The following is a 12,728-nucleotide window of genomic DNA, read 5'->3' as shown; positions in this document are numbered from 1 at the left end:
ATAAAAACGCTGCCAAAAATCCCGATAAGAACTGTGGATTATTCCCAGACCTGCTCATGCACAGCATTCCGGGGAAAGCCCTGGCTGCTGGGATATCTTCTGGAATCTCCCATCCGAGTGAGGGTTCAGGGATCCACAGCCAACGCTCTGAACCCGGAGCATTTTGGGACAACGACTTCCCCCCAGCCCCCCAAAAAAAAACCAACCCTGGGAGGGAGAAAACCCACCTGGATGCTGTTTCTGATTGGATTTATCCAGAATTCCAGAAGCGGGGGGATTTTTTTTTGGACTTGGAATAAGCGAGCTCAGCACAAAAGCTGCCAGGAAAAACATGGATCATGGTTTGTCTTCCCAGCTGATCCCCCAAAATTCCAACAGACAACTTCTTTCCACAACCCAAACCAGCATTTTTTTCTATCCAACCAAGTTTTCCTGGAGAAAAACTGGGAATTACTAACTACAGCTCCTCTGATTTTTCCCCGAACTGGGAAAAATCCCCAGATATTTAAATATCATTTAAATATCATTTAAATATCATTTAAATATTAAAAGTCATTCCAGGATCATTAAGGAATTGGTGGCAATGTTCTTTATTACGATGTGCAAGAAGTCCAGTCGGGAATCCTGTCCCAGGGAAGAACTTCTTGGAATATTCATGGAATATTTGCAAAAATAAAGTTAGAAACCTTTTCCCAGTGCCTTTGTTTCCTCTTTCCCCCCAAAAAATTTTGGAATTTCCCTATTTCCAGGAGTGTCATGGATAGGAAAGCTCCCTCCCATCACCTTCAGGGAGATCTGCACATTCCAAGCTTATGTGGGAATATTTCTGGGAATTTTTGGTGCTGCTTTGATTTTTATGGAATATTCCAAACTCCTTCGATTTTCTTGGCTGTTCCCATTGAAAATGGGAACTTTAAAAGGATTTCCTTTCCCAACCCCCCAGGCTGAACACATCCAGAACCCCCCGTTTTCCAGAAGAATCCAATCCCAACAATCTCCTGGAGAGCGCAATTCCCACCGAAGGGAATATCCCGTAGGATCAATTCAATCCAATTTTTTTTAAATCGGGAATTGGTGAAAAAGAAGGAATTGGTTTTAAAACGTCGTTGTGGGGGAAAAAAAAAAAAGAAGGAAAAGGGCGCGGGATGTGTGACGTCAGCAGCGGCAAATCCCGGGATTGGGATGCGGGACAATGGAGCCGGAGCGGGGGACACCTGCTCGGGAAAAGAATTGGAGGAACTCGGCTCCCTCTGGAGACATCCCAAGGACACGGAGAGGGGGCTGGGAAGCTCCGGGAAGGCGTTTGGAATGGGGCAGCTCCTGTCAGGCGAAATTTTGGGAATTTGGGCAATGTAAGGGAGCAGGAATTCGCGGGGTTTTAATGGGAACAGAATTCCAAGCGCTGGGAAAAGGAATTGCTTTGTTTAGGTTTTCACATCTCTGCTCCTCTGCTCCCAGGAGATCCCACCTGGAATTCTGCATCCAGCTCAGGAAGGACGTGAAGCTGTTGGCTGTTGGAGCAAATCCAGAGGAGGCACTGGGATAATCAGAGGGATGGAGCAGCTCTGCCGCCAGGAAAGACTCCAAGAATTGGGATGGCTCAGCCTGGAAAAGCTTTGGAATGATCCAGGAGCCGAAGGAGCCAAGAAAAATAGGGAGAGATTATTTCCAAGGGATGGAGTGACAGGAGAAGGGGAACAGCTTCCTGCTGCCAGGGAGCAGGTTTGGATGGAATGCTGGGAATAAATCCAGCCCTGGGAGGCTGGGGAGGCCCTGGCACAGATTCCCAGAGAATCTCTGGCTGCTCCATCCCTGGAAGTGTCCCAGGCCAGCTTGGAGCACCCCGGGATAGTGGGAAGTGTCCCTGCCCATGGAATGCGATGAGGAGTTAAGATCCCTTCCAACCGAAACCATTCCATGATTTTCTCTCATGGAGCGGCCGAACACCCACCTGGATGGAACAGAGGAGAGCAAGGAGCAGTTCTCATCCCAAATATCCCGTTCCTTCCAGGAATCTCCCTCCTTTCCATGGAATGAGGGACTTTATTCCTTGGAATCCAGATTCCAGGCTAGCATTTTCCATCCTTCCTTGCCTATATCTGTTTTTCCTGCCCACGTTTTTCCAACATTGGAGCAACTTCCAGGCTAAAGCTGGGGGTGTTCCAAACAACCTGGAGCAGGTCCAGGAATTCCATATCCCTCTGAATAAAGTCCAAGCTAAAATTCCAGGAGCTCCGTGGGGTCTCTGCCAGGTGGGAGGGAGCTGCTCCAGGGGTTCTGAGTGGCTCCAAGGATTCTGCTGGATGCCAAGTCAGGACACGACCCCTGAGTTTTGTCCTGTTTTTCCAGCCCACTGTGTGTTTGAAGCCAGGAATTCCATTTCCATTTCCATTCCATTTCCATTCCATTTCCATTCCCATTTCCATTCCATTTCCATTCCCTTCCCATTTCCATTCCACTTCCATTTCCATTCCCATTCCCATTCCCATTTCTATTCCCTTTCCATTTCCATTTCCATTTCCACTCCATTTCCATTCCCATTCCCATTCCCATTTCCATTCCCATTCCCTTCCCACTTCCATTTCCATTCCCATTCCCATTCCCATTTCCATTCCCATTCCATTTCCATTTCCATTTCCATTTCCATTCCCATTCCCATTCCCATTTCTATTTCCATTTCCATTTCCATTTCCATTTCCACTCCATTCCCATTCCATTTCCATTTCCATTTCCATTCCCATTCCCATTTCCATTCCCATTTCCATTTCTATTCCCTTCCCACTTCCATTTCCATTTCCCTTCCCACTCCCATTCCCATTTCTATTTCCATTTCCATTCCATTTCCATTTCCATTCCCATTTCCATTTCCATTCCCTTCCCATTTCCATTTCCATTTCCATTTCCATTCCCATTCCCATTCCCATTTCCATTTCCATTTCCATTTCCATTTCCATTCCCATTCCCATTCCCATTTCCATTCCCATTCCCATTTCCATTTCCATTCCCATTTCCATTTCCATTTCCATTCCCATTCCATTTCCATTTCCATTTGGAAGCGGTCCCTGGGATTCCCGGGAGGAGAAATTCCCCTGGACCCCAGGAGATCCATGCTTGGAAATTCCTTTGGGATGTAAGTGGGGTGCTCTTCCCAAACTCTCTCCTCCTGGGAGTGGAAGGGCTGGAGCACGGCTGGAATATTAGGCTGGATAGCAGCAGGAAAAGTGGGAATCACATCTCTGGAAGCCTTCCATCCAAGAAGGAAAAGCTCCTCAGATCCCAGTGGGAACAGGACAATCATCCTGGGGAAAATCCTCATCCAAAGGGATCTTTTCCCTCTTCCTTGGTTATCCGAGGGAATTTTTATCAGTCTTGAATTTTTCCCTGTGTTCAGAGCTTTGGAATTGCTGCCTGGATTGTCCTGGGTGGTCTGGGGTGGGAATGTGGGGCGGGAGCAACCTCTCCTCCAGATGGAGAAAACAGGGAATTCAGAGGCTTCCACGTGGATGGAGCCCTCCTCCCACCGGGATATTCTCCAAGGAATATTTCCGGGGGAGCTCTGGAATCGCAGAGGGAGGTGAAGGAGAGGACGGAATTAAATCCCAGCCCACATTCCCCGCTTTTCCTTCCAGCGGGAGATTTCGGGATATTAATGTTGGAATGCCACCAGGACACCTGGAGAGCGCATGCACAAAGAAATCCCGGGATTTCTCCAACCCATCCGGAGGGGCTGCGCTGCGATTTGGAGCTCGGAGCAGCCAGAGCGGGGGAAATGTTGCAGCTCTGCACAATTCCTTCTTATTCCCAGGAAGAGCCGTTAGGGAATTTAGCAGCTCCTTCTGGTCCTGAGGGAAGTCCAACCCATTCCCGTGGAGGGAGTGCCTAAGGAAAGGAAAACTGGGAAAACTCCCGCCCCAAAATACAAAGACAGGGAATTCTGGTGTGGTTTTTCCTGGGATTTGGGTGTCTGTTCCTTGTGGGGAGCTGAAGGCAAAAGGGAGGGAACATCTTTAGGATATTTGGAAGCCTTTTTTCTGGCACGAATTGGGATTGTCCATGGGCATTCCCGCTTTTAGCGCATTCTTCATCAGTTTTCCAGGTCAAATATTTCCGGGACAATTAATAATTAATAATTGATAATCAATAACTAATGATAATAAATGGGACCATATCCATAGGCAGGTGCTGCCTGAATAAACGTGGAATTACCACGGGAAGGAAGCATTCCAGGGGATCCATGAGGAGGTGCTTCCCTCTTTTTTTTCCCCTCTGTTTCATACAGTGTTTTCCATGGGAAACAGGAGCTGTGGGGAGCAGAATTCCCTATTTCCACCTAAAACCGGGACCAGGGCATCCAAGGCGATCCTTTTGTTCCCGTGTGGTGCCAGAGGGAGAATCCCAAAGGAAGCGCTTCCAGATCCAGCCTCGTGATCCCAGGAATGGGGACAGACGGCTCTGGAAAAGGCTCCGGGATCCGGGATGGAGGAATTGGGGAATCCCGTTTTCCTTCGGGATGTTTCGGACACCTCACACACGGATCCAGGAAGGTGTATCCACAGATCCATGGGGTTTTTTCCTAGAGCAGAGGCAGGGAAGCGCTGGGCTCTGGTATTGAATAGAGATCTTTTCCCTTTGGAATGTTTGCTCATCCCACAGAATTCCCTGCCTGTTTGCCCTCCCCCTCCTGTTGGAATTGCTCCGTTTGTGGCACGATCCGAACTTCCAACCTTTCCCAAATTCCCGCAAGCAGCAAATCCAAGGACAGGGTTAAAGTGGGATCTCTCCCCGGCTGCTGCAGCTCCACCTCGCGCGGAGCCAATCGGGCATTTGCGGCCATTCCCAAATGTTATTCCCAGCCGAAGGGGCTGGGAGGGCCGGGAATGACTCAGCCCTGGCACAATGCCGGCACCTCCCAGCTGGATCGGTCCCTGTTTTCCCATTTTCCAGCTGTTTTCACGCCGGCCCGGCCCAGCTGCGCCCCATGGCTTTTCCCGCCGATGTGCAGAATCCCGGGAAGGAGGCGGCGCTGGAATGGGAAGGGAAAGGCAGGGTTGGAAACATTCCAGAGGCTCGGGAAGCGCCGGGTGGTGCCCGGGCAGGGCGGCAACAAGTGGAAGGAAAAGCAGGGTGGGATTTTCCAGAGGGATCAGCGGCTCCTCCAGACCCTTCCCAGCTCTCCCGGGATCATCGCAGCGCCGCGGGATGGGCTTGGAGAGAGGGAGAAAAGGGAAGAAATCCCAAAAAACCCGGGATGCGGCTCCGCAAAGGGGGAAACCCAACCCCGATAAGGAATTCCTCGTTTTCTAAAGGGGTGGGAATGAGATGGGCTCCAAGGTCATTCCAGCCTTGGATTGTTGTTCTCCTGATTCCAATCTTCCCAGAATCCTCTCCCCCTGCTCCCGTCTCCCACCCCGCGATGATCCCATTTGGAATGTGGGATCCCTTTGCTGGATCCTGTCAGGGAACAAATTCCATAAAAAAGAAAGGGATTTATAGATATTGCCATCCACCGGGAATTCCAGAGCCCCCCCCACACCAGGATGAGGCCGCTCCAGCCTCGCTCCCCAAATCCAAGCAGAGATCCCAAAATTCAGAAGGGAGAGGAGCTGAAAGGTCAAAAATTCCTTACAAAATACTTCTGGCAGGAAAACGGCTCGAAGCACGTGGAAACGTGGAGGCCATTCCCGGCGGGAGCTGATCCCAGCAAAGCCCGGCTTGCTCCCACTGGGAGCATCCCCATCCCTGCTTCCCCCTGCCCACCAGGGCCCTTTTCCAGCTCTTTCCCTTCTATCCAGCAGCTCTTCCTCCTTGGAGAAGAGGAGGAGGAGGAGGGATGGATTCTGGGAAGGCCTTGGAGTTTGTGGCTGGGAGGGGAGAAAAATGGGATGTTCCCATGGGAATTCTACTGCTGGATTGGAGGATTATCCCAGATCCCTTTGTTTCCCCATTGGATGCTGACTCCGGGTATCTTTTCCAACTGGGAATTCTCAGTTCCGTATTTTCCCCCTTTTTCCCATTCCTTTGCAAATCCGGAAGGAATTTCTGGGATTCCATCACTTTTGGGATGTGCTTCCGCAGGGAATCGGGTGCTTTGGATCAGGAGCAATTCCACAGGCAGGGAAGTGGCATTGGCTGGTGCATCCATCCTTTTTTGCAAGGAGCTGCTCCAGGTTTTTCCAGGGAATTCGGGATGTGTGGGGAGCCAGCTGGGAAGTGCTGCCGGAGCTTTATTCCCATCAAATCCAGCTGAATCCAGGATAAACAGGGAATTATCCTTAGGGAACATTACTCCACAGCAACCTCATCCCACATCCAAGTATAAACACAAAGCCAGGGATAAGAGGGAGCCCATTCCCACTTTTTGATGGATTTGTTTTCCAGGGCCCAGGGTTCAGGCGGAAGTCCCACTTGAGGTAGGAAAAAGTGGGCCAGGCCTCATTCCCAAAATCCCAGATGCGGGAAAGCTTCGTTGCCACTCCAAAATTTGCATCCCAAGTGCAGCGCATGGATTGGAAGAACAATTCCCTGGTTTTAGCTCACATCCCATGGGATTCAGGCTGTGGATGCTGCAGACCCCAGTGCCAGCAATTCCTGGGCATTCCCTGCCCACTTCCCAAATCCCGAAAAATCCCAGGATCCTCCTTTCCTTTCTCCCTGTGCGTTCAGCTTCAGTGGATTTAAGCGGGAATAAAATTCCTGTTCCCACCTGGGCCAAAAGAAGGAAATATTCCCCGGAATTGCTGATGCTTCGGGCTTTACCTTGAAGATCCCAACTTTCCGACCCCTTTGGCTGTGGAGAAATCCTTGGAAAAGTGCCCCACCCTGCCCTTGGAGCCCCAAAGGTAAAAAATGCTGCTGGCACATTCCAAAGTTGGAATTTCAGAGGAAAATCTGGGATGGGACTGATGTGGCTGCCGGGAGAGCAATCCTGGGCTGGCTCCTTCCCTTCCAGATCCTCGGGAGAATCCAGGAACAAGGAACTGGAGCGGTGTGAAGCCAAATCCTGTGAGGTGCTTCCCGAAATCCCGAGCTGGGATCCCTGTTCCGTACCCATATCCTTGGAGCCCTCCGGGATGCGTGAGCCTGGAATTCCCATGGGAGAGCCTCTGTGGCAGGATCAGCAGCATGCCACATCCTTCTGGGGGCTGCTGGAATGACAGAATTCCCAAAGGGTTCCTGTTCCACCCTCTTCAAGCCCAGGCAGGTTTGACCTCGGCTCCCACGGTTTGTGTGTAACAGATGGATTAAAACTCCTTGGAAAACGGGAGGGAAGGAAAGCCCTGTGCTGTTCCCAGCTGTTGTTCCAACAGTTCCATGGTTTGGATTAGGAAAAACACCAAAAATCCCTTTTTTTCCATGGAGAAGGTTCCCAGTCCTGAGCCAAGCCTGGTGGGATTTCCAGAGCAATTTCAAGCTCTCCTTTTCCATGTTGCTCCAAGTGTTCTTCCCTTTGGATTGGTCCGGTTTAACTCTTTTCCCTCTTCCCGCTGCTATTTATCCAAGGAAATGGGGCTGCTCGGGAATTCAATGGGAGGAAGGCAGGAGCTGCCACCTCCACAGCCAGGGGCTGCAGAGGGGATCCGGAGCTGCTTCGTGACTTTTTCATGGGATGGGGGAATAATCCCGGCTGAGCTGGGATTCTCCCACCACCTCCACTGGAAAACTGATGGACGGCTTGGAAAAAGCTAGGGAATTGGGAAGTTTGAGAAAGAAAGGGGGAAAACAAAAGGAGCTCGAAAATTCCTGGGAAAAGTCAAGCAAGGTTTTGATTCCTTGCTGGGACTCTGGGAAGAAGCAAATCCTGCCCTTTTGGGGGCATTCCCAGGATTTCAGGTTTTCCTGGAATGGGATGGCCTTTGCTCCATGGTGGTGATTTATACAGGAATCAATCCCTGCTCCTGGGCCAGGATACTTGGAGTTCCCGAGCTGGGAAGTTGGGAAGTGGCTGGGATTCAATCCCAAATGTGCTCCCGATCCCTTTGGAGCTGGGATGGGGCTCAGTGGGACAGGGAATTGTCCCTCAGTCTTCCCAGAATCCCAGAGCGGATTACAGCCAGGGAAGCGTCCCCAAATTGTCCCAGAACCCCAGAATCCCAGAATCCCAGACTGGATTCCAACCAGGCAATTGTCCCTAAATCTTCCCAGAGCCCCAGAATTCCAGAATGGATTCTGGCCAGGGAAATTTCTCTAAGTCTTCCCAGAATCCCAGACTGGATTCCAGCCTGGGGCAGAACCTGCAGCTCCCTTTGGATTCGCTCCATAAGAACCGAGGCCGGATTAACAGAATTTATGGATCAAATCCCTGCCTCAAGCCTGGCTTTAAGGCCCATCCCAAGGTTTTCCTGGAGCTGCTTTGGGAAGCCAGGGCGTCGCTCCATGGCCAAGGCGACGGCAGAGCGGGACACGGATCCCGGCGGGATTTGTCCGGAAAGCTCAGCGCTCCCAGCACAATGCCCGACTTCCTGCTGGGAGGGACCCGGCAAGGCAGGAAACCATCAGCACTTTTCCAGAGGCTCCGAGTTCTGCTTCCCTGCTCCCGGCTGCCGGGGGATGAACACCATGATTTGTGCTGGACTCGTGCTGTTGGTAAACCCCCCCTTGGATCCATCCGGCCCTTGGATGCGCCGGAGCTCCTCGCAACCTTCGGGACGAGAGCTCCGCAAATAAAACTTGGGATTGTTGGGAATGTGGGCAATAAAGATAAGAGGCAGGCAGGGTTTTCCGATGGAGAACGTGTCCTGAGACTTTTCCCACCTTATCACAGCTCCACAGGAGCTGGGCGCTGCCGCCAAGGGATGTGCCGGAGCTGGAATTGCCTCCACTGCAATTTCCCTGCCTCAGCAAGGGAAAAGGGGAATGCTAAGCAAGAATTCCCTGCGCTGCCGGGCTGGGAATCACAGCCGGGGGAAAATCTTCCCTTGATCCCATGCCCTGCTCCAAGGGGGTATTTTTCCTACCCAAAACCAGGGAAGAAATGCTTCCTTAGGGATTTAAAAGGGGTTTTCCCTCTTTTCCAGCGTTTCCATAGGATCCTCCTCCGTGCCATGGCTATGGGCATCCAGCACTGGATCTGCCTGTGGAAAGGGAATGCATGGCGCAAAGGGAATTCTGGGGCTTTGATGCAGAGCTGGGAGAGAGGGAACAGTCACCAAAACCATGGATTGGGACCTGTCCTCCATCCCGAGATGGGATTTCACTGGTTAGTTACAGCCAAACTCCCGTGTTGGAAAGGGATCAGGGATCACGCTCCACGTGCTCCCTCCCCTGCCGTAATTCCAAGGGATTCACCTTTCCCGGGAGCCAGCCCAGCTCTCCTGTGGCTGCTCCCGGAGCATCCCTATGGAATTTGGTGAAGGCCAGCATGGAAATGGGAAGAGCCCTGCGGAAAAGCACCTGGATCCTGCCATTGTTATCCCGAAAGGAGCGGAGGGAGAAGGGTGGGGAGGAACCAGGGATGCTCCAAGCGGGGCTGGTGCTTCCAAAGGGATACAATCCTTGGATTCTTGGACACCTGCACAGCCCACTCCCAGCTGGAGGCAGCTTTCTGCTGACCTCACTGGGTAAATATTCCCTCCTGCCTGGTTTTGCAGGGAACGAGGCACTGGATACGCAGGATCGAAGGAAAAAGCCGTGGCAAAAAAACAGGAGCCTGTTCCTAAAGGCTGAGCCCATTCCCCCAGATCCTCCTGGGATTTTCCCAACTGAAATCCAAGCTGGATGCCTTTGGCTCCGGCAGCTCTGGGGTTCCAATTCCTCTTTTTGCCAAGGAATGTGCCATGCCAAGGCTGAGCTTCCTGTGAATTCCTCCCTCTGGAGGTGCTTCATTTCCCTGGAAAACACCCCAGGTTTGGTGCAGTTTTCCCAAAACTCTCTGGAAAAGCAGTTTCTTGGGAAAAGGGGTTAGAGGGAGCAGCCTCCTTCCATCACAGCAAACTCCGGCTCCTGCCAAGATTTCATAGGGAACAGCTGGAAAGGACTGGACAAAACCCAGGGAACAGGGATCCCCGGGAGGGATGTGCCTGCTCCGTCACGGCGTGTGCAATCCACCGTTCTTCCCGCCTGGATGCCCCTTGGGGGTTGCTCAGGGCTGAGGTGATGAATCCATGAGTGTCCCGCATGGGAACCCCTGGGATGTGGCAGCACAGGAATATTCCCAAGCACTGATATCCAGCTGGGATGAGCTTTGGTTTTCTTCCTCTGCTCCATTCCCAACCGCAGGTCCTGCACCTCGTCCTCGGAATTCTGGAATTCTGACCTTCTGCTTCCTTCCCACACTCTCCCATTTTCCAGAGGCACAAAATTCCCAGCCTGCTCCTCACGGCTCAGCCCGCAGGGACCTTGTCCCAGCTCCGGGACCTGTGGGCATCCGAGCCTCATTCTGCAGTTTGAAGCTTTTCTTGGAATTCCAGGCAGATTTTCATCCCCCACGGCTCTGACTGATCATCATTAATATTTGGGAGCGTGATCAGTCCCGATGGAGCTGAGCTGGGATGTGGTTACAGCTGGAGGAAGGAGCAGCTCTGCCCATTCCCACTTCCCAGCGCCTCCCCACCATTCCCAACAATATTTCCCTTTGTTTCCTTCCCTTTTTATTATGGAATTAATGGATTCTTTCCCTTCCACAGGGCAAGGAGGGCTTGGGGCAAAAGCAAAACTCTGGGAAGAGTCCAAAAATCACCAATCTGGGAACTTCCAGCACGGAGCCTTCCTGCCTGCTCCTTCTCCATGCCTAATGACCGTGCTGAGAAGGAATACGGATGGATAAAGGGGATTAATTGGGATTTTAATGAGTTTGGGATGCGTTCCCGACATTCTGCCGGCTTCCCAGGGATGGGGATGGATCTTGGCATGGACCTCCTCCAAGCAGGAGAGCTGAAAGGAGAAAAGATGGAATGGGATGAAGGCAGGTGGGAATTTCTTCATGGAACGGGTTGTCAGGCTTTGGAATTGCCTAGGGAGGTTTGGAATTCCCATCCCTGGAGCAGTCCTGGAACCCTGGAGGTGTCCTGGAATAAGAGATGAAGGAGGTGGGAATTTCTTCATGGAATGGGTTGTCAGCATCAGAACAGCCCAGGAAGGTTTGGAATTCCCATCCCTGGAGGTGCCCGAGGAATGCCTGGACGTGGCACTCCCGGCCTGGGTGACACGCTGGACTCGATGATCCCGGAGGCCTTTTCCAGCCTCAGCAATTCCATAGGATTCTGCGGGACTTAAGGCAACCTCACAGGCTGCAGCTGGGGCCAAGCTTCCCCAACACGCCCTGGGATGACTCATCCCGAAATTCCCCAAAATATTTTGCCAGGTGTTTGTTTCTCCAGGCAGCTGCTCCTTCCACGTTTAGCTATTCCTGGGCCAAGATTCCACATCCAATCTGGGACTAAAAAGGGCATTTTCTTATCCCTGCAGAAGCACCTGGAGGCGGGAGTACTCTCCCTGAAAACACTCGGGTTCAGGCCGCAGATGGAAACCGAAATTCCCATTTTTTTCCCCAAATAATTTGGATTTGCAAGCCACAGTGAGCGCTCGGCACTAAGGAAAAAATAATCACTGATGGAAAAATATTATTGCTGAGAAGACAGATATTTACATTAAAAAAAAAAATTGGGGTAATTCCGGTGGCTGAAAGTCAAGAGGCTTCCGTAGGAGGACGAGAAGTTTGGGATCCTGCGAGGGAATGCTGCTTTCTGGGGATCAACGGAAAAACACGGCCAGCTGTTGGAAAAATATCACTTAATCCGATGCATTTAGATTTATTTTCCTTGTAATTTTCCCCGGTGAACAGCTGGGATCAGCTGGAATTTGTCCGGAATCACCTCCGTGAAATCAGCAGCTCTTTTAGTCGGAGTCTTGGAACAGGAGGGGGGGTGGGTAAACCTGGCAAGAATTCCCTCTTTTCTTGCCATTAGGAATAACTTTGGGGGTTGTTTTCCTGGATTTCTGTTGGCTGGGAGCAAGGTGCTAATCCGGATCCATTCCCTGGGATCCTCTGCATTCCGTACAGCTCTAGCATGGGATATTGAGCTGGAAGGGACCCTGTGGAGAAGGGGGGGGGGAAAAAGGGGGATTTTCCCCCCCCCACTCCCCCTCCTTTTGCTGATGGAATATTTGTTTTATATTGAACTGTAACTAAACCGGAGGCAGCTCCCTTCCAAGCGGGAAAAGCATTCACATCCTGTCCTTTCGCCGGAGACTAAACATCATCCACCTGTTTTCCAGCTCCTGGATGGAGAAACGGGATCTTTAGGATATTCCATGATGCCCCCCAAGACTCAACTGTTTCAAACTCAACCATTTAAAAATCAATGAAAACCAATGGAATTTGGGCTTGACTGGAAGAGTTAAGGAGTTACAAAATACATGGATCAGACCTTCAGTATTCCCTGGAACACGGTAGGAAATCCTTTGCCTCCGTACGCAACTCCAGGGTTTAGCAGGGGTTAAAATTTTAGGGAGAAGAAGAAGTTCGCAAAGTGCCAGCAGCTTAAGAATGTGCGATAAACAAGCGAATGAGCTGTGCCGAGGATCCGTTTCGTGCCAGAAGGAAAACATCACGGACACGCTCCTGGAATCTGGATTTCCATCGCCCTAACACGTCACCTGTCAGGAGCGCGGCGTCGGGATTGCAGGGAGTTAACCCCAAAGCAGCCCAGCTCCCTCTTCCCCTGGACTTGTGGGAACGCATCCTGCGCCAACGCCGCCACGCAGGAATGAGCTCCCCGGAAAAATGAGAG

The sequence above is a fragment of the Corvus moneduloides genome, chromosome 3 (assembly GCF_009650955.1).
Source record: "Corvus moneduloides isolate bCorMon1 chromosome 3, bCorMon1.pri, whole genome shotgun sequence".
NCBI classification, from domain to species: Eukaryota; Metazoa; Chordata; class Aves; order Passeriformes; family Corvidae; genus Corvus; species Corvus moneduloides.
This window is presented reverse-complemented; position numbering follows the sequence as displayed.